The sequence below is a fragment of the Balaenoptera acutorostrata genome, chromosome 3, assembly GCF_949987535.1.
Source record: "Balaenoptera acutorostrata chromosome 3, mBalAcu1.1, whole genome shotgun sequence".
In the NCBI taxonomy this organism is placed as follows: domain Eukaryota; kingdom Metazoa; phylum Chordata; class Mammalia; order Artiodactyla; family Balaenopteridae; genus Balaenoptera; species Balaenoptera acutorostrata.
In genome coordinates, this window is record NC_080066.1 from 119,202,943 (window position 1) to 119,228,973 (window position 26,031).

Genomic DNA, 26,031 nt, shown 5'->3' on the forward strand with positions numbered 1-26,031 from the left:
CATATACCATAAAATTCACTTATCTACTGTTTACAATTCAGTGTTTTTTGGTATATTCACATATTTGTTTAGCCATCACCGCAGTCTAATTTTAGAACATTTTCAACACTCACCTAAAACATCCTGTACACATTAGCTCTCATTCCCCATTCCTGCTAACATCCTTCCCCTAGTCCCAAGCAACCGCTAAACTACTTTCTGTCTCTGTAGATTTGCCTTTCTGGATATTTTGTGTAAATGAAATCATAGAATATGTGATCCTTTGTGACAGGCTTCTTTCACTGAGCATAATATTTTCAAGGTTTATTCATGTTATATAGCATGTATCAGTACCTCATTCCTTTTTGGTTAATACATAATATTCATTGTATAGATATACTGTATTCTGTTTATCAGTTCATTAGCTGATGGACGTTTAGGTTGAACATTTAGATGTTTGACAAATTTTTAGTGAATTTTTAGATACTGTGTAAGGTAGGAGTCCAAATACTTTCTTTACATGTGGATATCCAGTTTTCTCTGCACCATTTGTTGAAAGACTATTTTTCCCCCACGGAATTGTCTTGATACCTTCTCAAAAGTCAGTTGGTCATAAATATGAGGGTTTAGCTCTGCTCTCAGTTCTGTTCCATTGATCTAATATATCTATCTGTATGCTGGTACCACACTATTGATCACTGTAGCTTTGTAGTAGGCATGTCATCATGACCTGAGTCCTCCAACTTTGTTCTGGCTTGTTTTGGCTGTATCCGTCTATTTTTTTTTTTTTTTTTTTTAAATGAAAGCTTATTTATTTACTTATTTATTTATTTTTGGTTTGTGTTGGGTCTTCGTTTCTGTGCGAGGGCTTTCTCTAGTTGCGGCGAGTGGGGGCCACTTTACATCGCGGTGCGCGGGCCTCTCACTATCGCGGCCTCTCTTGTGGCGGAGCACAGGCTCCAGACGCGCAGGCTCAGTAGTTGTGGCTCACGGGCCTAGTTGCTCCGCGGCATTTGGGATCTTCCCAGACCAGGGCTCGAACCTGTGTCCCCTGCATTGGCAGAAGTTAAAAAAAATTGCATTAGAATGATCTTGCCTTAAGTATTAAATAGAATCAATTTTTAAAACCATGTATTCTTGGTGCCTTTTTATAACAGAGAATATTTAATTGCCTTTTCAATTGTTTCAATTTATTTATCTAGTTTTTCTGTTTCTTAAGTCAGTTTTGTTGGTCTGTATGTTTTGCTAGGAAACACCCTATTCCCTTTAACTTACCAGATTTGGTATGATAGAATTATAGATAATTTTCTTAATTTTTGAATCTCTTCTATTTCTCTGTATTCACTGTCTCGTCTGTATTGTGGCATATATTTGCTTTCTCTTTCTCTTCTTCTCTCTCTCTTTTTTCTTATAAAGTCTTTCCTGGGCTTTATGCATTTTACTTTCTTTTAATTAGTTCTTGGTTTTATTTATCCTTTCAACTTGTTAAATTTTCCATTTCTGTTTACCTTTTCAATCTTTTTATTCTCTTTTTTGTTCTAATTTTTACAAGTTAATTAGCTTATCTCAGTCTTTTTTTTTTTTGAGTAAAATTATAAGGCTACACATTTTACTCTTGACTATAATTCCAACTGTGTCTTATAGTTTTGGGAGGGATCAAATGTTCACTTTTTTTCACTAGTTTGTTCTGTTTTGATTTTTTTGGTTGATCCAGGGTAATTTAGAGAATATAATTTAAATTCCTATGTTTTAAAACATATTAATGTTTTACTTCTCACCATGTAAATAGTCCACTTTGAAAGGTATCATCGACTAAATAAATAAAATACAGTCTCTGTTCACAGATCATGAGGTTCAATATATATTCAGTTGAACTCAATTTAAGCTTCCACTGTAATTGCATTTTTATAATTTTCTCATATTGCTAGGAATTTCTTGCTTTATACATCTGTCTGCTCTATTCTTTGTTATCTAGTGTTTATGACTACTATATCTTCTTAGGCTATACATGTACATTCCGTCATTATATAATATTCCTCTTCAGACTGCTTACAGCTTCATACCTTTAAGTCTTCTATTTCTGATATATGTATTAGCACTACTCTCTTGGTTCATTCAGACTGCTATAACAAAATATCACAGGCTAAGTACCTTGTAAGTAGCAGAAATTTATTTCTTACAATTTTGAAGGCTGGGAAGTCCAAGATCAAGGCAGCAGTATGATAATGATCTGGTTAGGGCCCTCTCCCTTTTTAATAGCCGGCACCTTCTTGCTGTGTCCTCATGTGGTAGAAGGGGCAAGGGATCACTGTGGGGTGTCTTTTAAAAGAACATCAGTACCATGAAGCCTCCATGCTCATGACCTAAGCACCTCCCAAACCAAAGCTCGTACTTCCTAATACCATCATCTTTGGGGGTTAGGATTTCAACATAGAAATTTTGGAGTGATGAAAAAATTCAGATGATAGCAACTGCTTTTTCTTTCTTTTTTTTTCTTTGTTTTGTTTTGTTTTTACATTTACCTAGTATAATGGTGCTGTTCAGCAGTAATTTTGCTACTCAGAGTTTATTCATCCTTCACCCGATTTTTATAACCCTTGTTCTCCTGTAAGGCACAGACTTTCCCTCATTCTCAGATGTGGTTTTGTTGGAGGTGATATACCTCTGTGGCCTCAGGTCTGACAAATCAGAATGTCAGATTCCCTTGGCCACAGCAGTGGCTCCAGAAACAGGCACCTGTACCACTTGAAGCCAATGATTCCAGGCCTTTTTCCTCTATATTGTTATGGATTTAATTTAAACAAAAATGGAGTAACTTACCAAATATGTCATAAAGATCTTTCTCTGTATATAAATACAAATCTGCATCATCCATTTGTTGGCTCTGTAGATCCCTGTGCTTGATACATAGCATGTAATTTTCTGTCTTCTATTTAGAATATTTTGATTCCAACTGTTCAATATCATAAGCAAAACTTTGAAAAATAGTCTTGCATGTACATCTTTGTCTTAGAGCATAAGTGACCATACAGTGAGAAGTATAGTGGCAGGAAATTACTTGAGAAGGGAGAGGATGATACCAGATCTTGTGCAGGTTGCAGTTCAAATCACTGAAGTGTTTGAGAGTATTCAGAGGTCAGATTTACAAGAAAAGAAATAAATGAAACAATAGTGAATTCCAACATTTCTCTATTGGTGCACAAAAATAAGTGGTTCACAAAGGAGACTAAGAAGGAATAGTCAGAACGATAAAAGGATTACAAAGAGATTGTGTTATCATAGATTCAGAATAGAATAAAGTTCTGTGACAGGGGTAGTTCACGGTGTCAAATGCTACAGAGAAGTCAAATAAAATCACAAGTGTCCATTTGATCTGACAGTTAGGAAGGCAGTGGTAGCTTTGTAGTTGCAGTTTCAGTTCAGTGATTCCGGAGGTAGCCTTGAATCTAGTAAATTGTATAGTTAATGAAAAGTTTAAAAGTGGGAGAAAGGTAGATTATTTTTTAGGAGCTTTTCTGTGAAGTAAAAGTGTAAGGGTTAGAGTGTAATGTGAATGGGACCTGGAGGGAGATTTTAAGATGGAGAGAATAATAGCTAACATATCCTTAACCATTCTCTTTTTATAAGAAAGCTGATGCGTGCCTCTCTAGCCCAAAGCTAGCTAGTTATGACCTGTTTAGCCTGGTTCAAAAAGATCGGTAGGTCAGATGATAATTTAATAATTTGGAATTGGGAAACTGAGAGAGAACAGGACAGTTAGCTTTGAATGCTGAACCAAACTATCCCAAGGTAGGCTTAGGGCCAGGTAGACTGCTGTAGGCCGTGGGTACTCTGAAGTTATGAATCAGCCAATTGGAAAAGTTGGGGCCAATATATTAAAAAACACAAAATTCTGAACAAGGGAGATGGAGAGAAGTTCTATCCTGGTTCCTAATAACATTCTGTTCCCATGGCAGGCTTTGTTTTCCACATGATAATTTTTTTCTTTCTTTATAAAAAGCAAGACTCTCAGCTAGACCAGGTTTACAGTCTTTGCATACCAAATGGGGAATTGCTGTGACAGCATTCATTATAGGCTCTCTGAAATGAACAATTACATTAAAGTGTGGCTCTGTGGATTACTGCACCAGGTATAGCCAAATCATCGAAGCCTGTGTAAGTTCATCAAGTACACCAAGATACAATAAAACTGATGAGGTTCAGATGAAACAACTGTGAACTATTACCTCATACATAAAAGGAATACTGAATTACATATGGGAAACTTCTGTGGAGATTATCAGTGGCAAACCCCAAACGTAATACTTGTGAATATTTACATTTAATTGCTCCTAACATTGGTTACTAATGTTTTTTTAATTTTGACTTTCATAGTACTATTTTAGGAATTTAGGTATTATTTTGATAAATAATGATAGAAATATAACATTACATTGCATGCTTCCCTCCTGTTTTATATATTTTGTAATATGCTAAAAAATTAATCAAAATGACTACTTGGGGCTTCCCTGGTGGCACAGTGGTTGAGAATCTGCCTGCTAATGCAGGGGACACGGGTTCGAGCCCTGGTCTGGGAAGATCCCACATGCCACGGAGCAGCTGGGCCCGTGAGCCACAACTACTGAGCCTGCGCGTCTGGAGCCTGTGCCCCGCAACGGGAGGGGCCGCGATAGTGAAAGGCCGGCGCACCGCGATGAAGAGTGGCCCCCACTTGCCGTAACCAGAGAAAGCCCTCGCACGAACCGAAGACCCAACACAGCCAAAAATAAATAAATAAAGTAGCTATAAAAGGATTTACATGACATGTTAAAAAAAAAAAAAAAAAAAAAAAAACAGGAAACTGATTGATTAAAAAAAAAAAAAAAAAAAAAATGACTACTTGAATGAAGACATACACCTTCAATAGGAGACAGTTTTAGGCACACCAGGCCGATTCACCATTATGTGACCTGACTTTAGATAGATCCTGAAATTTTTCTCCAGTCTTTGTATCATCTGGTCTTTGGACCTAGTATTTCCTCTGACTGAAATGCCCTGCATCATCTATTGCCTTACTTCCTTTGTCCAGATAATATTTACTCATCCTGTCTTCAGTTTGGCCAGAGTCCTCTTGTCTCTGGCCAAACTGGAGAGGGATTTGTGTTAAAATGAAATTGTTTTAATAACAAAATAAGTACTGATCTGAAAAGAAATGTAATATGTGAGAAACTCTCAGTGCTCCCAGGACTTCTTCCCAAGTCTTTCCTAAGTCTGCCCACATCAGCAGTCCTACCTTCCCCTTGTCTTCTGCTCTCACCTCATTATCTCCTCTCTTTTCTTCCTGACCTATTGGTCTTTGGTATTATGGTGGCCAAGAAGGTGTAAAAGAGCAGAGTCCATGATGCATTGTTGGAAATAGTACCCTGGGAACCTTTAAAGACAATAAAGGTCCACTCTATTGGTTGTTAGGTAATGAGTATAGGTTAATGGTTCTTAACAGAGGCATGTATCAGAATCATGAAAAGAATGTTTACAAAATAATAAATCTGGGCCTGACCTAAAGCATACTGAATTGGAATATATTGCACTGAATTTGGAAACTTACTGGCGTAGACTTGGTGATTGGACATAAAATAGGGACAAAATATTTCCCCAGCCTTCTTTAGGCCTATGGAATTTTTGTTTCTGAAAATAATATTTGTTTTCTACCAGTTGTGCTTTTTAATTTTAGTTTTGTTTAATTTTCTAATTGATTTCTGGATTGGGCTGATATCAGTATTTTTGTGGCATCATCAGTTTTATGTCTTTTATAAAGTTCTTTGTTGGTATTTTAGGGATAAGCTGGATGAGGCTACACAGAGATTGCTGGCCAAATGAAAATTTTCTCTTTCATTTTTAGCATTTCCAGCAACCAAATTCTACACAAGGTTGTACCTCATAGTGATTTGGAATAAATGACATATTAAATTCTCTTGTGAATTCCAGTGTAGTAATACTGAAAAGTGTAGTGCGAAATCCAGATGGTTTTTTAAAATACTATGAAATTTAATTTGATGGATTTGTTAATATTACATGTTCGTTCTAAAGTAAAATATATTTTTTTTAAAAACTTTAGATTGTCAAATACAATTAATTTACTTTGGCTACTAAGTAAAAATATTTCTGATTTCAGACATGATGATAGAAAGCAGTTAAGTCCTTCATTAGAGATTACATAAAATTCTCAATAAAAGTAACTATATTTAACAGTGTAGTTTTCTGTACCAAGCAAATCCTTATTATAGTAGCATTTTTGACTTGAGTGGTTTTTAGACCCATAGTTTTTAGTAATGCATCTACGGAACTTTGGCATATTTAATTTATTTAGAAAACTAACATTTGACATAAATTGACATAGCTATAGTATGTCTTCTGTATCAAAATGACTCCATTCTGTTGTTCAGTGTTGGTTAGTTTTTCTGTTATGTTGATGCATTAAAGCAGATATTAAATTTTATCATTAATTCAGTGCCTGGTCTCTCATCAAATCCCCTTAATTACAAATTGACTCCAAGGATTAGACAGCATGGATTTTAATTTTAACTGAAACAAAAAAGGCATCTTGAAAAATCACTCTTGCCTAGTGACTCGTAGACACATTTTAAAAGATCCTATAATTTATTGCTTAGTATTTAAAGTTCAATACAATACAAAATATACCACCACCATTTTTATTATCTTATATTCATATTAAATACGTGTTTTAAAATATATTTTATAGTCTTGAAAAAACTCTTGAGTATTTTTAGATAAATAGCAGCCTCAGGAGTTTTGATAACTTGTAACCCTTTCTTTAGAAAACGTTAACTTTGAATCTTGCACAACCATAATTGTATCTGAATGACATTTATATTTTCTTGTATTTCTGCTTCCTTAATAATTTCACAAAATCATACAGTGTGATTTTATATAGCCCATAGAAGTCTTCCCAGTATAATCCAATATTCTATTTCCAGTACTGTATTATTTGCAGTTTATGACTATTTCATTAAATCTTCATTTCCTTTTGATACTTGCTATATTAAGTCCAGAATCATTTTTGTGCATTTTACTCTGAAGATATATGAACTTTTCTGTCATTTCTAAAAGTGCCAGTTTTTAAAATTAAATTTTTTTACATAATTATTCATTTTAAATAGTAGGATGACTATTCATTTTTACTAGAATAAGAGGATGATGAAATTAAGTCATGATCACTGATCAAAAAGTGCATATGTCCCCTGTATTTTTGTTGCATTATATGGTGATCAGCTTTTAACTCTGAGTTGCCTCTTAAAAAATTCACTTATTCTTCTTAAAAGTTTCTGGAATCTAACTTGTGTTAGTAGTCACTTACATTGACTTTTATCTAGATCCATAAGTTTTCAAGCAATCACTTTACTTTAGAAAGACCAAGAAATAATTACTAATAAACTGTAAGTATTCTAAGGTAAATCATTTGTTTTTTTTTAATAAATTCTGTTGTCAATTACCTTTACCTTTTGAGAGGTTGTAAAATATAAGTAATAATGTTCTTTCCAGTTAAGTGGATATTGTATATCTTATATTTTTGTAAATTGATTTTTAAATAGTATTCCATTGTGGGTTTTTGTGCTGTTGCTGTTAAACTGGATTTTTATATGCTGAAAGGTAGCATCCAAATGAGCTCAGCTCATCATGGAAAAAATAAATTGCCTAGAAACAGATTGTTTACGTAATATTAGATGGTAATATAAACCAACAAAAGCAGGAAATTAACTTCTAAGGCTGACACACTGCCCTTTCCTTGCTCCTTTGTGCTTGTAGGTATCATGTATGTGTAGTGATACCAAAGTACAGTGGACTTAGTTCAGAACTGTCAAACATAATTCTAAATTTCTTTACTTTGTTGGTTTATGTCACAACTTAATATTATTATTTTGTCCCTTAATGCTGTATAATGTCCTTCACATGTGAGATGAAGCAATGCATGCGTGAATCGGAACAAGATGGAAAAGTTTATTTGCTTTTCTCTCATTTACAGTTGATTGCCTCTGATTAGCCAATATCGTGCAGCTCTGATGTAGTTCTTTAAATTTTGAAAAAGGTAATACACGAAAAAATTATAACATATCTGAGGAAATTTTTGAAAAATGTAGGTACTGATTAAAAACGTTATTCACTCTTAATTTTTATTCCTGTTGATTACTTTTTATTTTATCATTTTCTTGTCATCTTGAAAGGCAAGTATCTCTCTTTATAAAAAAACTTCGGGCAATGAGAAACTACTAGTGTTTTATTGTGAATACTCAAATACACAAGTATGATTTCACAGAGCAGTTATAATATGAATTGCAGAAAGGAATTATATGTGGAATTCTGAGGGTAGGGCTAAACCTCTCAAAATATCCCCCAAGATTTATTTGGACTGATAGAAACTTGGCCATTCTTTTAACAGCACCTGTTTCTTGATGATTACGGTAAAATGTGAATAATTCATTCACTTGGTTTTTATATTCAGTAGTTACGTAAGAGCTCGTCAACTGTTAATGAGTGTTATCTTTGCTTTGGGGGGCTCTTTTATAGTATTATGCGGGGATTTTGTATACTAAATGATATTTCAGTATTAGAAAATTGATTCCTTTTATGAATATGAGTTCCGTGTCTGTAGCAGTTTGGAAATTATTTTGCTTTCTATTTTTCTCTGTAAACAATTTCTACCCCTATTTAGGTATTCATTAGGACAGTTTTCTAAAAGAGAATTACATATTTTCAAGCTTTGAATTTTTCTTAATCTAAATCTTTCCTTGCATTGTAACCAAAGGTACTTGACTGCTTTTTTTAAAAAAGATTCTTATTTATTTCTCATTTGTATGTTAAACCTTATAGAAGATCAGATACTTTCTGTAAAAATTATACAACAGAACAAACTATCTAAGTGGGGTCAAACAAAAGATTTTGCTCTCAGAAACTAAAGCGCTATAAAATATGGTGGTAGAGGGGGGTGTAAAGTTGGGGGTGGTAGTAATTCTTTACAAAATTCTGCTTTTGTTTTATGCAAGTAGTGTTTAATTGGCTAGATTTAAAAGTAGTGAAAAAATGATCTATTTGCTAGAGGTTTGCAAAACAATACTTTAAGCTCTTACTTGTATTGAGGTGTTGAAAGGCGAAACATTTGACATTTTCTTTTCGGGCATTGCTTTAAAAAACAGAGGGCGGGAAAGGGGCGTTGCCACATCAGAGTTAAGGGTGTTTGTGGTTGTCCGTGACAGCAGCTCTAGTTTTAAAACACCTGTGTTTACTTTCCAGCTTTTCAGAGTCTGCCTGAAAGTGGCCTAAGAATGGCACAGGCCTTCATGATGGCTGGGGTTTTTTATAATACAGAGAAAGAATTAAACTTTATACTTCAGTTTTCTGTTGCAAGCATTTAATTAGTTTATACATTTTATCTCTTCATATACTTACATGTGTAAGTATATGATACTTATAAATAATATAAATTATAAATAATGCATTATTTACATAATCTATAGATTATAATATATAAAATATAATTATTTTTATAGATATGTTTTGCTTTTTGTTCACTGATTGGAAAAAGACTGGTGAAAAACTCTTCAGTATATTGTACAGATGTATTTTCATTCACAATATAAAGATGTTACTGAAAAAAATGAAAATGAAAATTCAGTACCTTTTCAGAGAGAAATGAACGTAGTCTAACACATATTACATTATTTTGTTAATTTATGATCTTTAGTGGTTTGGATATAGGTTGATGTTTCAACTTGCCTATCATTGCTTCGCTGGTCATTGTTTCCAATTTAGGGACATGTGCTTTTTAAATAATTATTTTGGACATTTCTTATTATTTTATAATATTCAAATGATACCTACATATTGTATAAACTTTATTATTCTCAAAATTGGGGTATTCTTACCTATGACAGTTTAGTTTAACAAAGTTTAGTTTTTACTGATTTATTTGTTTCAGTATTTTTTTGTTTTCAGACCTCTTAATTATAGACTGAAGCCAGATGTCATATACTCTGTGATGCATTCCTGTAATATTCAAATTCTTGATTATAATAACAAGACATTTCCATGAGATTACAGTTAATGTCGAGCCTCCTTGGTGTATAAAAGAAATAATTCTATCTTTCGGTAAGAGATAGGTGTTCTTTATTTCTCCATATAACTAGTTTTTAACATTTTATGTATTTAAACCCTTTTGAGAAGCAAATGCCGGTTTTGAAGCTTTTCCCTTAAAAAACACACATGCACAGAAATTTGTTTATAGTTTCAAGGAGTTTATTACCCTCCCAACCCCAACCATGTGCCCCAGGATAAGAACCCTATTCTAGGTCTTATTTTCTTTAGATAGTTGTTGATTCTTTAGATAGTTGTATAGACAGTTGTTAACCTAGTATATCAGAGGATCACCAAGTCAAATAAAGTATTAAGTGCTTAGTACAAATCACCATGTTAGGAATTGAAAAACATAAAGCAGACATTGATTTTACCAGCTTTAAATATAAATAGTATTTTAACAATATACTTCAAATCCTATGATGGCTACACATTGTCAGTGTCCTAATCTCAGCACCTTAGGGGATTTGAAATAAAAATGATAATTACCTCATTTTTCTAGACAGAAGCAATTGACAATATACCTATTATATTATTGAAAGATAAAGGCAATTAATATTATTACATAAAAGCTGCAAAAAAGATGATATTCTACTTCAAAAATGGAATCATTTTGGTGTAGGCATCCATCTAGGTGGATAATGCTCAGCTACAGACAGTATCTTAAAGGAATTATGTGTAATAATAATGTGTATCACCTGAAAGATAATGAAAACTTGAGGAAAATAACTGATAATTAAGTTGTTAAAATATGAAAGAATTCAGAAAAAGACAATTTAAAATGTTTGAAACAGAGGAAAAGCAGCAAAATTAAGTGGCATAAGTTATATGACAAATAACTAAAATATTTTAATAAGGATTTATAATAATACTTTATTGTATATGATTTAACTTGAATCAGAAAAACTATCTTGGTCAAATGAAACTGCTGAGAAAAAGAATAATTTTATTTAAAATCTTCCATTGTTTTCTTTTCTGTGACTACTAATGAGGAAGTAAAAGGGAGAAAAGATTCTCTTAGTGCGGTGAGTACATTTGTTCCAGAAACTGTCAAATTGCTTAACTTAACTCTTGAAACTTGATACAGGATTTCCATTGGGTGTGCCAATTTTGTCCTGGTGGCAGCTCTTGTTAGATAGTAGTATATATCTCTGATGTAAGTTTCAGCGTAATTCATGTGTAGTCACTTTTTGTGTTCTATAAGATTTATAATTCTTTAATAAAAATTTAATGTGTGTATCTGTCTCAAGCACACTTTCAACTTCCCTAGTTGTAAGACCATAATTCTCTATACATACACAGCATTTTCCTGAGTCTTGAGCTATCAGTCCTATGTTTGGAATGTATTATAAAGCATTGGGTGTTTTAAAATTCATATTTCTCTAAAACTAATATTTTCCCATATAACTTTAAGGGGAAATGGGAAAACGTTATGATCCAAAAAATATTCTAAAAATTAAATGAGACAAGATAAAATAATTGAAACGAGAGAAAGCCAAAGATATGGCTTGTAACTATGCAAATATATGATAATGTAACTTGGAGAATTACATAGTATTTCATGTCCAATTTTGAAGTAAGCATGAACAGAAAAAATAATCAGTGATCAGGAAAATCATTAAGTAACAACTCTGAAACAATGTAACACCTTAAGAAACTTTGTTGGACTCTCTTCTTAGGATTAAAAATAAAACGAGTTAATCAGCATTATTGGAGAACCATGTTTTTTATTTAAAAGAAAGCTGAGTCATTAAGCACCTTAAGTCCTTTAATTCAACCAATACTGACTATCTTTCAAAAATATATTAATATATTTGCTTACCATAGTAAATTTTGTAAACCTAATATAATTGCATCAGATATGGTTTGCTTGTTTCAAGGATCAGAAAATCACACCCAAAATTTCTTTTAAAAAAAAAATGCTTATTTTTCACATAACCGAAAGACCAAGGATAAGGCTAACTTCCAGAGATTACTTTTTGTTCAGTTGTTAACTGTAATTTTAGTCAACTTCATTGAGGTATCATTTAAATACAATAAATTGCATCCATCGTAGGGGTATACAGTTCAGTAATTTTGACAGATATCTGTCCGTCATAATAAAGATACAGAGCATTTCAGTCATCCATCCCTCCACCCCTGGCCCCAGTAATCCCTGATCTGCTTTTTGTCACTATAAATTCATTTGCATTTTCTAGAAGGTTATATTAATAGAATCATATAATATGTACTCTTTTGTATCTGGCTTCTTTCAGCATGATGATTTTGAGATTCATCCATGTTGCGTGTATCAGTAGTTCATTCCTTTTTTCAGCTTCAGGAAAGTCTTGCTCTCTGAAGTTTTATTCCATCTCTGGATTTTGTTTGTTTTCCTCTGTATACTAGCTTAATTTTCAGGTTATATGGAGCTAGAAACTTCAGCCTTTATGCTTCCCAGTTGAAGTCTAAAAGGAAAAAGCAAATTATCAAAAATAGAAATCCTAGAATTGGGGCTAGTTAACTTGGCTTGGACTAATAGGGATCATGTGTTTATTTACTTATCTCTGAAATGATTGTTGTGGCCAAAGGAATGAAATATACTGACTGCCTTAGGACAATACAGGTCTATCCCTAAAGCTAGATTGTGAGTGGGGAAGGAGGGTGTGATGGTTAATTTTATGTGTCAGTTTGCCCAGGTATTTAGCTAAGCATTATTTCTGGATATGTCTCCAGATAAGATTAACATATGAATTGTTGTACTCAGTAAAGCAGATTGCCCTCCCCAATGTGGGCGAGCATGATCCAATCCATTGAGGGCCTGAATAGAACAAAAGGCAGAAAAAGGGAGAATTTGTTCCTTCCCTGCCTGACTGTTTGAGCTGGGACATCAGTCTTCTCCTACACTTGGACTAGGATTTGCATTATCAGCTACCATAGTTCTTAGGCCTTCAGACTCAGGCTGGGACTTACAGCATTGACTCCCCTGTTCCTCAGGCCTTCAGACTCAGACTGAACTACACCATAAGTTTTCCTGGGTGTCCAACTTGCAGATGGCAGATCATGGGACTTCTTAGAACCCTATTGGTTCAGTTTTTCTGGAGAATCCTGACTAATACAGATGGGTTTCCAAAAGAAATTTGAAATATTATTTTGCCAGAAGAACTAAGAAAGAATGAAGCATAATAAAACAAACCAAAGACAGATTTCTACTTTAATAACATGACTAAAAATTTATGCAGGCATGTAGTAAAACTGCATTTAGTTTCTATTCCTTACCTTTTCAACTCTTAAAGAAAAGATGATAAGCACAAATTTAACATGCATATGTGTATATACATTCATATATTTATGCATACTCATTCATACATATTGTGGCTAATCACATGGTCTACATGGAATAGATCTGTGTTTTTTAAGTTGGATTCCTTGACAGTCTGGAAATCTACGTCTTTATTCTTTTTTTCCTCAATTTTTATGGTATATATTCTATGTTGTGTCTTCTGGCCCTTGATTTTTTATTCTTGAGAATCATTTCTTCATGAAAATTCAGTGTGTTTTGAAATAAAAGGCTTTAGCTTCTGCTTCTGGGTGGGATCAAGTGGTTTACAACATTCCAGCACTCCTTTCAAGAACAACTGAGAAAAGTAATTTATTTAAAGGGATCAGAGAGCTGTTGGGGGCAATGAGAACAAAATTGCCCCAGACAGTGGTAGCAAAAAATCTGAAAGGAGAACTGATTTCTTTAGTCACTTTTACCCTGTAGGCATTTGCTGATTATCTGTACGTAGAAATCTGAAAATTCCAGCCTTATACTCATGGAGTGTCACTGCTAGGACACAGAAAAACCAGCAGATTTTTGGTGGTGATGTTGAGGGAAGGGGAATTCAAGTGCACATTTAGCAGTGCCTTCAGGACATCTGAGGCTGTACAGGTTAGGAGATTAAAAACGTAAACAGAAAGTCTCTGAGAATCAGGATGGACTTCACAGCTGTTTTATGAGAACCAGAGGCTACAGACTGGCATTTACAACTGCACAGTTCTTGTTTGAATTAATGTGATCACCTCCTATTCCATCTGCCTGGCATAAGTAAGGCTGAACCTCCAGAATAAATAATGTCTGAAATCTCTACCATTATTTTACAAGCAATGACAGGCATTCAGTTGAAAATTACTAGGCACAAAAAAAGATAAGACTACATGACCAAAACTAGGAGAAATGCACATTATATAAAACACCTCAAAGTTGATCCAGATATTAGATGGAGTTAGATGGACAAGGACTTAATAATAGCAATGCAATCCCTATGAAATTACCAATGACATTTTTCACAGAATTAGAACAAAACATTTTACAGTATATATGGAAACACTAAAGCCCACAGAAAGCCAAAGCAATCTTGAGAAAGAAAAATGGAGCTGGAGGAATCCGACTCCCTGACCTCAGACTATACTACAAAGCTACAGTCATCAAAACAGTATGGTACTGGCACAAAAACAGAAATATAGATCAATGGAACAGATAGAAAGTCTGGTGATAAACCCACGCCCCTATGGTCACCTAATCTATGACAAAGGAGACAAAAATATACAATGGAGAGTGCTCGCTTTGGCAGCACATATACTAAAATTGGAATGATACAGAGAAGATTAGCATGGGCCCTGCGCAAGGATGACACACAAATTCGTGAAATGTTCCATATTTTTTTGTGTTGTCCCACATATTTTGATTACTCACTTACATGTTTCAGGTGAGCCAGGAGATAGCAGTCAGACCTGGTATTGTTTCCAAAGATAGTGAAGGAAAACTCATGTGTAAACCAATCTTTTCCAAAATTGTATCACTTTTTGTGGAACACAGTGATCTTCAGTATGCTGCTCCAGGGGGTCTCATTGGAGTTGGAACAAAAATTGACCCCACTTTGTGCCGGGCTGACAGAATGATGGGGCAGGTGCTTGGTGCAGTTGGAGCTTTACCTGAGATCTTCACAGAATTGGAAATTTCCTATTTCCTACTTAGACGACTTCTTGGTGCATGCACAGAAGGAGACAAAAAAGCAGCAAAGGTGCAAGAGCTGTCTAAGAATGAAGTGCTTATGGTGAACATAGGATCCCTTTCAACAAGAGGAAGAATTAGTGCAGTCAAGGCTGATTTGGGTAAAATAGTTCTCACTAATCCTGTGTGCACAGAAGTAGGAGAAAAAATAGCCCTTAGCTGAAGAGTTGAGAAACACTGGCATTTAATTGTTGGGGTCAGATAAGAAGAGGAGTAACATCAAACCAACAGTAGATGATGACTGAAGATTATCAGTTAAATAATACATTTGGATGAAGTTAGAATTTCTCTTAACAACCTAGGGGTATAATTTCAGAGCAATACTGGGGATACAGTTCATTACATTAGTAGAAATGTAAGGTTGTTTTCATTTTCTTCTGATGAAAATTACCCTCTACTACTAAAGTAAATAATAGGGTCTATAATAAATGTCAGAATTGGCAGACTGATGGATTTAATCCACATTTTAGCAGTAATTGATCATTAAACAGTGTTACATTTGTGCATCAATTCAGGTTTGAAATGACCCACTGACCCTGTTTGAAATAAAGATTTTCTCTTATTAAAAAATAAATAAATAAATATATATATAATATATATACACACACACAATGGAGAAAAGACAGTCTCTTCAACAACTGGTACTGGGAAAACTGGACAGCTACATGTAAAAGAATGAAATTAGAACATTCCCTAACACCATACACAAAAATAAACTCAAAATGGATTAAAGACCTAAGTGTAAGGCTGGATATTATAAAACTCTTAGAGGAAAACATAGACAGAACACTCCTTGACATAAATCACAGCAAAATCTTTTTCAGTCTGTCTCCCAGAGTAAAGGAAATAAAAACAAAAATAAACAAATAGAACCTAAGTAAACTTAAAACCTTTTGCACAGCAAAGGAAGCCATAAACAAAATGAAAAGAAAACCCTCAGAATGGGAGAAAATATTTGCAAATGAAGCAACCGACGAGGGATAATCTCCAAAATGTACAAACAGCTCATGCAGCTCAGTATCAAAAAACAACCCAATTAAAAAAATGGGCAGAAGATCTAAATAGACAGTTTTCCAAAGAAGACATACAGATGGCTAAAAAGCACATGAAAAGATGCTCAACATCACTAATTATTAGAGAAATGCAAATCAAAACTACAATTAGGTATCACTTCACACCAGTCAGAATGGTCATCATCAAAAAAACCTACAAACAATAACTGCTGGAGAGGGTGTGGAGAAAAGGAACCCTTCTGCACTATTGGTGGGAATGTAAATTGGTGCGGCCACTATGGAGAACAGTATGGAGTTTCCTTAAAAAACTAAAAATAGAGCTACCATATGATCCAGCAATCCCACTCCTGGGCATATATCTGGAGAAAACCATAATTCGAAAAGATACATGCACCCCAATGTTCATTGCAGCACTAGTTACAATAGCCAGGACATGGGAGCATCCTAAATGTCCATCAACAGAAGAATGGATAAAGAAGTTGTGGTACATATATGCAATGGAATATTACTCAGCCATAAAAAAGAATGAAATAATGGCACATGCAGCAACATGGATGGACCTTAGAGATTGTCATACTGAGTGAAGTTAAGTCAGACAGAGAAAGACAAATGTCATATGATATTGCTTATATGTGGAATCTAAAAAAGGTATAAATGAACTTATCTACAAAACAGAAAGAGTTACAGGTGTAGAAAACAAACTTATGGTTACCAGGGGATAAGGGGGGGAGGGATAAATTGGAAAAAGAAATAATAGCTATGATTAAAATATTCAAAAAGATAGAGAAAGGGCTTCCCTGGTGGCGCAGTGGTTGAGAATCTGCCTGCTAATGCAGGGGACACGGGTTCGAGCCCTGGTCTGGGAAGATCCCACATGCCGCGGGGCGGCTGGGCCCGTGAGCCACAATTACTGAGCCTGCGTGTCTGGAGCCTGTGCTCCGCAACAAGAGGGGCCGCGATGGTGAGAGGCCCGCGCACCGTGATGGGGAATGGCCCCCGCTTGCCGCAGCTAGGGAAAGCCCTAGCACAGAAACGAAGACCCAACATAGCAATCAATCAATCAATCAATTAATCAATAAAAAAATAAATCTTAAAAAAAAAAAAAGATAGAGAAAATGAAAGAGAAAGCAGATAAACAGATTAAGTATTTCACCAGAAAATTGGAACCTCTATAAAAGGATCAATTGGAAATTCTAGAACTGAAGAATACAATATCTGAAATTGCAAACTTATTAGATTGGTTTAGGGGCAGAAGCCAAGATTAGTAAACTAAATAACAGATTGACAGTAAATTTTTTAATTGAAGCACAGAGATACAAAGAAATTTGGGTGAGAAAAAAATGTATCTGAGAAGACAGGTGAAATTTAAATAGCCCAGTATATGTGTAATTGGAGTCAATGAAGGAGATGAGGAAAACAGTGGCACAGAAGCAATAGTTGAAGAGATAACAACCAAGATTTTCCCAAAAGTGATGGAATACTTTCAAACCACAAATTCATGAAGTTCTAAGAATTTCTAGCAGGATAAATAAATGAAAACCACACATAGACACAACATAGTAAAAGTTATGAACTTCAGAGAGAAGGAGGAAAATCTTAAAAGCAGACTAAGGAAAATGGTTTGTTCAAAGAACAACAATAAGACTGACTGCTGCCTTCTCAGTAGAAATAATGGAAACCAGAAGAGAGTAGAATGACATAATTAAAGCTCTGGAAAAAGTTGCCAATGTAGAATTCTATGCCCAGTTTAATATCCTTCAAAGTGAAAGGACAAAAACTTAGAGAATTAGTCACTTGCTTGTCTGCATTGAAAGAAATAGTAAATGGAGTTCTTCAGGTAAATGGAAAACAATTCCAAACATAAACAGAGAAATGTAGGAAGGAATGAAGAGCAGCCAAAAGGATAAGTGTACTGAGAAACATTAAAATATTGACTTAATGTAGCCTATTCAAAAACAACAACAATAATGCCTTCTGAGGTTTAAAATGTATTTATAACTAAAATGCATGGCAAAAATAACCCTAACGCCAGCAAGCATGTAATGTACTCAAAATGTCTAAGCATGACTGATAAAAGTAACTGTTCATATTAGTTAAAATTCAGGAAAACAAGTTAGAAAAGTTAGAATCTCTAAGATAACCATGAAAAAGGATGTTAAACAATGCATGCTTAGGAACAACAATGAAATCAAAGCAGAAATTTAAAAATACCTTGAGACAAATGAAAATGAAAACACAACCATACAAAATCTATGTGATGCAACAAAAGCAGTTCTTAGAGGGAAGTTCATAGCAATACAGGCCTTCCTTAAAAAGAAGAAAAATCTCAAATAAACAACGTAAGCTACCACTTAAAAGAATTAGAAAAAGAAGAACAAACAAAACCTAAAGTCAGCTGAAGTAAGGAAATAATAAAGATCAGAGAGGAAACAATGTATACTTAGGAACTACTAAAGGAGGTTGGTGGTATAATAGAATATATTGAATGATCCAAAAGATGATGATAAAGGAGAGAAAAGGAATGCAAAAAATGGATCAGATGGAAACCAAGATTAAAATTGTAAACATAATTGTAATAAGGGTAGTTTGCTAAATGAAAAGGACAAATATTCTAATTAAAAAGCAGAGATTGTCAGACTATGTAATAAAACAAAACCCAGCTGTGTACTGCTTATAAGAAATACACCTTAAATTATAATGGTACAAAAAGCTGAAAGTCAAGAGTGACAAAAGAAACATTATGCAGGTGTTAAAATAAAGCTGAGGTATTTATATTCATAGCAAACAAAGTGGACTTTAAGAAGCATTATATTAGAAATAAAGGATATCTAACATTGATAAATATAAAGAAAATATAACAATTCTAAATCTATATACACCCAGTAGTAGTTTCAGAATATATAAAGTGAAAATTGATGGAACTGAAAGGAGAAATAGACAGATTTACAATCATGTGGTAGATTTTAACACATCTTTCTCAGTAATTGATAGAACAAACAAATCAAAATCAGAAAGGATATAGAAGATTTCAACAATATAGTTAACCACCTGATACACACACACACACACAGTGGGGGCAGGGGGAGTTAGAGAGAGAGAGAACTTTGCAACTCAAACAGACCATAGAGGGAAAGTGATATACTTAAAATGTATTTATTAGAAAAGCAAAAAGGCCGAAAGCGAATATTCTAAGATTCTACCTCAGGAAGCTAGAATAAGAAGAGCTGAATGGCAATGAACCTGGCAGACAAGAACTTATGGGAAGAGCATTTGGGGGTGGGGGAGTTGATAAAATAAACATTCTGAGGCAGGAATATACATGATATAGTGAGTAAATAGGAAGAAATTCAAAATGGCTGGAACACAGTGAGTGAGGGGGGAATAGATATATAAAATTAGATCTGAAAGTTAAGCTGGATCTCTTTTTTGCAGATGATCATGATCTTATACATAGAAAACCCTAAAGAGTCCACCAGAACACCATTAGAGCTAATAAGTCAACAGAGTAACAAAATTCCAAGTCAACATACAAATATCAGTTCCATTTTTATATACTAACGATGAGCAATCTCAAAAGGAAATTATGAAAATAATTCCATTTATAATAGCATCAAAAAGAATAAAATACTTAGCATTTAACTTAACCAAGGAGAGGAAAGACTTGTACAATGAAAGCTACAAAAGAAATTTGATGAAAGACATTAAAGAAGACATATATAAATGGAAACACATCCCATGTTCATGGATTAGAAAACTTAATATTGTTAAAGAATACTACCCAGAACAATCTACAGAGTCAATGAAAAATCCCTATCAAAATCCCAATAACATTTGTTGCAGAAATAGAAAAACCCATCCTGAAATTCATATGGAATCTCAAGGGACCCAAATAGTCAAAACAATCTTGAAAAAGAACAAAGTACTCAAAATACCTGATTTCAAAACTTACTACAGAGCTGTAGTAATCAAAACACTGTGTTAATGGCACAAAGACAGACATATAGACCAATAGAGTAGAATAAAAGAGCCCAGAAATAAACCTTCACGTATATATATAACCAAATGAATTTGGACACCGGTTCCAAGACCATTCAGTGGGGAAAGGACAGTATTTTCAATAAGTGATTCTGGGAAAACTGGATATCCACACCCAAAAGAATGAAGTTGGACCCTTACCTAACATCACATATAAAAATTAACTCAAAGTGGACCAAAGACCTAAATATAACAGCTAAAGTCATAAAATTTTTAGAAGAAAACATAGGGCAAAGGCTTCATGTCATTGAATTTGGCAGTGATTTCTTGGATATGAATCTAAAAAACATAGGTACCAAAGAAAAAATTGATAAGTTGGATTTCATTAAAATTTTATTTAATTGTTCATCGAAAGACAATACCAACAGAGTAAAAAGACTGCATAGAATGGGAGAAAATATTTGCAAATCATATATCGATGATTAATAAGGAGTTAATATCCAGAATATAGAGAGAACTTCTAAAACTCAACAGCAAAAAACCAAAACAACCCAATTAAAAAAAGGGCAAGGACTTGAATAGCCATTTCTCCAAAGAAGGTATACAAATAACCAATAAGCACATGAAAAGATACTCAGCATCACTAATCATTAGGTAAATGCAAGTCAAAACTACAATGATACACTCCCTCACACTCATTAGGATGGCTACTATCAAAAAAAAAAAAAAAAAGACAAAATAATAAGCATTGGTGAGGATGTGGAGAAATTGGAACCCTTGTGCACTGTTAGTGAGAATGTAAAATGGTTCAGTCGCTGTGGAAAACAGTATGGTATTCCTCAAAAACTCAGAAGTAAAACTATCATATGATCCAGCAATTCCACTTCAGGGTATGTAGCCAAAATAATTGAAAGCAGGGTCTCAAGAGATATTTTTATACCCATGTTCATAGAAGCATTATTCAAAATAGGTAAAATGTGGAAGCAGCCCAAGTGTCCATGGATAAGCAAAATGTGGTGAATACATGCAATTGAATATTATTCACCCCTAAAAAGGAAGGAAATTCTGACACATGCTACAACATGAATGAACCTTGAGGACATTATGGTAAATGAAATAAGCCAGTCACAAAAAGACAAATACTTTATGATTCCACTTAGATGAGATACTTAGAGTAGTCAAAATCATAACAAAGTAGAATGGTGGTTGCCAGGGGCTTGGGGGTGGAGGGAAATAGAGAGTTATTATTTAATGGGCATAGAGTTTCAGTTTTACATAATGTAAAAAATTATGGCTATGGATGGTGGTGATGATTGCAGAACATTATGAATATGTTTAATACCACTGAACTGTACACTTAAAAATAGTTAAGACAATAAATTTTGTTATGTGTATTTTACCACATTTTTAAAACTTGGGGGAATAAAAGGTAAGCTGGAACTTTATTATGTTTTTAAAGTGACTTTTACATTGATAAGACTTTGGATTTTATGATAAGTATGTATCAGTGGTGTTTAATAGCAAATGAGAGACATAATTTAAGGATAAGAAGATCATGCTGGCTACTACTATGTGTAATAGAGTTTGTAAAGGATAGGAATAGAAGCAGGGAGAACCATTAGGAGACTATTATATTAGCTTAGATGAGAGATGATAGTGGCTTAGATTAGGGTGTTAAGAAGTAGAAAGAGTAGATGGGTTCAAGACAACGGCTGAAAGTACTTTTATGTTTGCATTCTGTGTTTGGATATCATAGTGATGGTGATTGTGTTCATTGGTGGGGGGTGCTTGGGGGAGTAACTTAAAGGAAAGAGAAGATTCAAGGATCAGTGTTTTGATTTTAGGCTGGGCGAACGGTAGTATTGCAATTGAGGTAGGAAAGATGAGAAGAGATAGGGTAGAACTCAAAGTTTTCGTTGGGCTATGTTAGTTTTCACTTTAGTCACTTTGAATATACCATGGTAGCAGTTAGGTACAGACATTTGGGGTTCTCAGAGAGGAAGCCAGGACGGGGGATGTAAATTTTTAGAATCATCTATATACATGGTTAATAGGCCATGGGTCTAGATTAGAGTATTAAGGGAAGAATACAGATAGAGAAGAGGAACAAGATGAAGCCCTGTGTCATTCTAACATATTTGAGGTGAAGGAGAGGAGAGAAAAGGAACAGCAAAGGAGAGTAGGAAGACACAGGAGAGTGGAGTAGCTAGGAAATCAAGGAAATTTTCAAGTCAGAGAGGGATATGGTCAACTCTTTCAATTGCTGTATAGTCCATCTAGTGAAATGAAGAAAAATACTTTTCGCTGGATTTGACTGTGCGGAGACTTATATGGTGACCTCAGTAGGAGCATTTTCAGTGGAACAATGGGTATAAATGCTCTGGGGGAGTAAGCTGAAGAGAAAATGTGTAATGAGAAAGTAAAGATAATGTAAACAAGTATCAGTTTGCTGTATAACTACAGAGATGGAGTGGTAGTTAAAGGGAGACCTGTGTCAAGGGAGGATACATCTGAAATATAGAAAAAAAAATACAGTGTAGGAAGGATATGTATTCATACACGTAAACAGTTTGAATATTGTTTTCACCTTAACTTTTCATATTTTGATGGAAGCAAACCTCAGTTTGTGAGGTTGAATGAATGAATGAATGAAAAGTGAGAAAGTAGAGATAATATCTTGGGCTATTTTTCATCCTCTCACTTTAACACATAAGGTACATATCCTTAGCTCTGCCCACAGTAAGCTTATGTCAGATCACCTAACAACCTATCAGAAATTCTTTCTTAACTCTTTAGGCCTCAGAGGACTAAGGTCTCACCCCCATTTCTCCAGTAAAATAGAGCTGCGGATTACTAACCTCATTCACCTTTATTTCCCCCAGAGATGCATTGCCAAAAGAAAAATGTACAATCTCATTTTCTTCACCTTTTTCCTTTCTTTAATTGTTTATTATCTATAACAACTTAATAGTAAAAATCATTGGAAGTGGATTAAGATGGACCTGCCTCATGCCAAAATCTGCAGTAATGGTTGGACCTTGACTATAATTCTTTGTGATAAGTTAAGGAGTTTGATGTTGGTTGTGTTCCATTAATTTGTGATTTAAGAAAGGACTTTTTAGGTATCCAGGATGTCCTAGTGCTTTGTCCAACATTATTGTTAGAAATACATTTAAAATCTACATGAAGGGGACTTCCCTGGAGGTCCAGTGGTTAAGACTTCGGCTTCCAATGCAGGGGGTGCGGGTTTGATCCCTGGTCGGGGAGCTAATATCCCTCATGCCTTGGGCCAAAAAACCAAAAATATAAAACAGAAGCAATATTGTAACAAAATCAATAAAGACTTTAAAAAAAACATAAAACAGAAGCTGTACTGTATCAAATTCAATAAAGACTTTAAAAATGGTCCACATCAAAAAAAATCTTTAAAAAATATAATAAAATCTACATAAAAATATGTTTAGTTAATTATAGAATTTTGCGAATGTTTGGAAACTTGGAATCTTGGAATTTTTTACCTGAATATCTTGCATCAAATAGATCAAATACAATGTGATAAATCGATATTTTGTTCCCAGTTTCCAAAACTGCAAGTAACGTAGTGAGGGAATGTTAATAAGTGTGTTGAAAAGCAGTCTTCCCCAGAAAATAAGTTTGCATACTTATTAAACAATATTAAACACATTTCTTTGTGAGATTTCTCAAAGTCTTTAATATTCTAACGTTCTTTGTGCATTTCTAAAAGAGATTTAAAGTACAGCAGGGACACTTATAAGACCAAGGGACCCTTTGTTCCCTTAGCACAAGTTAACATCGGTTGCGAGTTTCCTGTCACTCAGTTTGGGAAATTGTGGCATAAGCGAGGTTCAAATGTGGTCTGAATTATAGATACATCACAAATTTGTCACCATTATGTTATTGCGGTGACATCAAAGTATATACAGTACAATTTCTTCATTCTTAATCCTAAACTGCTATAAAAAATAATTACCCAGTTGAGCCAGTTGCTGTGATTGTGGCTTTATCTTCAACCTTAATTTTGTCCTCAGTGCCCCTTAGCGATTCTTTTAGCATGATCTCTGCAACAACCGTTTCTAACTTCCACTATTCTTTTAGAGGTCTTAATTCCGGTGCTCTTCCTCTTTCTCTCTGAGAGGATAAACTTGTATCTTACTTCACAGAGAAAATGGGTCTGGTAAGTATGATCTCTCAACCTTATCCTTATTTGCTTTCCTAATGTCTCAGAGGAGGTGACATCCCTCCTTCTATTCAGAGCTATTCCATCTGCTGTGCTCTCAATCCTGTGTTCTCTTGTTATAACAGTTGTTTCCAAATGATAGTCTGTGGATCAGCTGTGTATCAAAATTACCTGTAGAGTTTTTAAAACATACAGATTCTAAAGCCCTCCCTCAGAGGATCTGATTCAGTAGGTCTGTGATAGGCCCTGAAAATCTGTTTTTAAAAAGTTCTCCAGGTGATTCTCATATGTAACCAGTTGCGGGGACCACTGATGGATGGAATTTTGATCTATTAGCTATTTTTTTAATACTTTTGGTGGGACAAATGTTTTTCATTTTTATGAATTCCAGTTAATCAGTTATTTTGTCTATGGACTGTGTTTTTGGCATCATCCTAAGAACTCTTTGCCTAATCCTAGGTCATAAAGATATTCTCCTACATTTTCTTCTAGAAGTTACATAGTTTTACATTTTACACTTAGACTTATCCATTTTGAGTTAACTTTTGTGTAACATGTGGCAGGTTGAAGTCTTTTTTTTTTTTTCTTTTTTTCTTTTTTTTGCATATGGATGTTTAATTGTTCCAACACCATTTGTTAAAGGACTCGACTCTCTCTGTTGAATTGCTTTGCACCTTTATCAAAAAAACAATTAACCATATTTGTGTGGCTTCACTTCCGGACTAGCCAATCTGTTCTGTTTATCTGTCTGTCTATCCCTTCACCAATACCAGACTGTCTTGATTTCTGTGGCTTTATAGGAGGTCTTAAAATTAAATAGTGTGATCACTCCAACTTTATTCTTCTTTTCAAAATTATTTTAGCTATTCTACTTTCCTTACCTTGTGTAAATTTTTAAATCAGCTTGTCTACATCTACAAGAAATCCTGCTGAGATTTTGCTAGGAATTGACCTATAGATCGATTCAAGTAGAATTGACATCTTTACTATTTTGAATCTTACAGTCCATGAACACCATATGTGTCTCCATTTATGTCTTCTTTGATTTATTTAATAGCAGTTGTCGTTTTGAGCATACAGACCTTGTACAAGCTTTGTTAGATTTACACTTAAGTATTTATTATCAATATTGTCAATAATATTGTTTTTAATTTTGTGTTTCCAGTTGTATATTGCCAGGATACAGAAATACAAATGATTTTCGTTTGTTTATCTTGTTTCCTGCAGCCTTGATGAGCTCACTTATTAGTTCTAGGTTTTTTGGGTTTTGGGGTGTTTTTTAAGATTCCTTGGGATTTTCAACACTGGCCATCATTTGTCTATAAATAGGGACTTTTTAATTTCTTCCTTTCACATGTGTATGTCTCTTCTTTCCTCTTCTTTCCTTATTGCACTGACTGGAACTCCCAGCACTGTGTTGAATAAGAGTGGTGAGAGTGGACTTCATTGCCTTGTTCCCAATCTTGGGGAAAAGCATTCAGTCTTTCATCTTTATGTACGTTGTTAGCTATAATTTTTTGTAGATACTCTTTATCACAACAAAGACGTTCTATAGCGTTTTTATCATGAATGGATGTTGAATTTTCTCAAAGGCTTTCTCAGCATCAGTTGAACACAGAAGTAGTTTAAACTCATGAATTCAAAATTGGATTCCAAATAAGTTACAGTTTACTACAGAAATTGAGAAAGCCCTGTTTAACTTGTCTGCC

At 34.2% G+C, this 26,031-nt stretch overlaps 1 protein-coding gene and 1 non-coding gene across 12 annotated transcripts in view; both read left to right on the forward strand.

The window, feature by feature from the left end:
• The window catches only part of MIPOL1 (mirror-image polydactyly 1), a 336,113-nt gene that overhangs the window by 163,013 nt on the left and 147,069 nt on the right, over positions 1 to 26,031 (forward strand). The gene's annotated exons all lie outside the window — the stretch shown is intronic.
• Positions 14,681 to 14,787, forward strand: LOC114237760 (U6 spliceosomal RNA). The gene has a single exon (XR_003623271.1). It is a non-coding gene; the product is annotated as a U6 spliceosomal RNA (small nuclear RNA).